The sequence below is a fragment of the Primulina tabacum genome, chromosome 9, assembly GCF_025594145.1.
Source record: "Primulina tabacum isolate GXHZ01 chromosome 9, ASM2559414v2, whole genome shotgun sequence".
NCBI classification, from domain to species: Eukaryota; Viridiplantae; Streptophyta; class Magnoliopsida; order Lamiales; family Gesneriaceae; genus Primulina; species Primulina tabacum.
Genome location: NC_134558.1, coordinates 26765027 through 26767576, shown reverse-complemented (window position 1 = coordinate 26767576; position 2550 = coordinate 26765027). Strand labels below are relative to the sequence as shown.

At 39.3% G+C, this 2550-nt stretch overlaps 1 non-coding gene across 1 annotated transcript; it reads right to left on the bottom strand.

The window, feature by feature from the left end:
* Positions 1 to 306: 306 nt before the first annotated feature.
* On the bottom strand, positions 307 to 412 carry LOC142504675 (small nucleolar RNA R71). Its single transcript, XR_012804300.1, has one exon. It is a non-coding gene; the product is annotated as a small nucleolar RNA R71 (small nucleolar RNA).
* Between the last annotated feature and the right edge of the window lie 2138 nt (positions 413 to 2550).

Here is a 2550-nt window from a genome sequence, read left to right as displayed (position 1 = left end):
CTAACTGCGCGGACAAATCAATTCAAACCAAGCCTGCCATCATCCAAATGATTCAGAACACAGTCTAGTTCGGGCGAAACACACTAGATGACCCCAAAACTCACATAGAAGATTTTCTTGAAATTTGTGATACTTTTAAATTTAATAGAGTTTCTGATGATGTTGTTTGATTGTGTTTGTTTCCTTTCTCTTTACGTGATAAAGCTAAAGTCTGGTTAAACTTTTTTCCTGTAGGATCCATCACTACTTTGGAGGACATGGTAAGAGCGTTTCTCATCAAATAATTCCCTCCATCTAAGACCATGAAGTTGCGGGCAGACATTACTACCTTCGCCCAATTCGAGCAAGAGTCCTTATATAAGGCATGAGAGTGCTACAAAGATTTACTATAGAGATGCCCACATCACGAATTGCCTCTTAGGTTAGTAGTTCAAAATTTTTATTATGGCTTGCTCACTGCCAATCGTACTATGATAGATGATGTTGTTTGTGGGAATTTGTTGAGGAAAACCGCCGAAGAAGGATATTAATTGTTGGAAGGAGATGGCTGCCAGCATTTATCATCCTCAATATGAGAGGAACAAATAGAGACGGAGTGCAGGAGTTCACCAGGTAAGTGATTTTTCTACAGTTGCTGCACAATTAGAGGCTTTGAGTAGGAAAATAGATAATATGAATGTTGGTGGTATGGCCACGAGACTACAAGAGATCTTTTATGATGATTGTCGAGGTGAGCACTTCACGAAGGATTGCAAGACTAGGAATCCTAATTATGTGCAAAATGAGGCACCGGTGAACCATGTGGGGGCTCAGAACCGTCCTAGGATATTCCAACACATTTAATGCTGGATGGAAGCAGCACCTAAATTTCTCATGGTGTGGTCAAAACAGTCAGGGTCGCCCACAAGGAGGCCAACAATATGCGAAACAACTGATGTATAGATATGAGCCTCGAGATGAGAAATCCAACTTAGAGCAGATGATGACTTACTTTATGTCCGCGACTGAAACTAGACTACAAAATCAAGATGAAGCTCTCAAAGGCTTGGAAACTCATATAGGACAATTGGCCAAGGTAATTTCGAGCAGAGATCCGGGCACCTTGCCAAGCAACATCAAGACTAATCCTAAAGAGCAAGTGAATGCGATTGAGTTAAGGAGTGGGAAGACTTTAGAGACAAAGGAAGACGCAAAAAGCCACTCGCAAGAAACATCCAAGGTTAAGTCTTATAACTTTACACCTGCACTCACTACATAATCTAGAATTGTTATTCCTCCACCTTTTCCTGCAGCATTGATAAAAGCTAAAATTGATGCGCAATTCGGTAAGTTCCTTGAAGTATTTAAGAAATTTCACAGTAATATCCTTTTTGCTGACTCTTTGATGCAAATACCTAATTATGCTAAATTTTTGAATTATATCTTAGCAAATAAGAGGAAGTTGGAAGATCATATGACTGTAAATTTAACTGAAAACTTCTCTGTATTGGTGCAAAACAAGATCCCACCAAAACTCAAGGATCCGGGGAGTTTTTATATTCTTTGCATGTTTGGTGATGTTGTTTTCCATAAAGTTTCTTGTGATCTTGGTGCAAGTATTAACCTTATGCATTTGTCTGTATGTAGAAAACTTGGATTGGGAGAGCCTAAGCCAACGAGGATGTCTTTGCAACTAGCAGACATATCTTTCAAATATCCACGAGGAGTCATAGAGGATGTATTGGTGAAAGTGGAAAAGTTAATATTTCCTGCAAATTTTGTGGTGCATGACATTGAGGAGGATATGGAAATGCCTTTAATTTTTGGTAGATCATTCTTTGCAACTGGCAAGGCCCTGATTGATGTGAAATAAGAGAAGTTGAGATTGAGAGTGACAGAGGAAAAAATCACTTTCGATGTTTTTAATGCTCTTAAGAACACACTACACACTGATGATTGTTTTAGAGTTGATTCTTTGGATTCACTTGTGTGTAATTTTGTGCAGAATGCTATGAAAGATCCATTGGAAGCCACCCTCACTACTGAATTGAAGGAGGATGAACTGGATGAAGAAAAATATGAAATAGTGGCATAATTTAATGCCAACCATCCATGGAAGAAGCCAGTAAAAATGAGATTAGAGGATTTGGGATATCAAAGAAACTTGACCCCTCAGAAGTCAAGCATTGAGGAACCACCAACACTTGAGTTCAAACCACTGCCTTCACACCTAAAGTACGTATACTTATGTGAGAATAACAGTTTACCTGTCATTATTTTTGCTTTTTTATATATGGAATGAAAGACAAACTGCTGAAAGTCCTTAAAGAGCACAAGAGTGCATTTGCCTGGAAGGTGGCAGACATCAAGGGAATAAATCCATCAATCTGCATGCACAAAATCCTGATGGAAGAGAAGTATTCGCCCCTCGTGCAACCCCGGAGGAGACTCAATCCAAAGATGCAAGAGGTAGTGAAGGCTGAGACTACCAAACTTCTTGATGCAGTTATTATCTATCTTATTTCTGATAGTTCATGGGCAAGTCCTGTTGAGTGTGTACCTAAGAAAGGT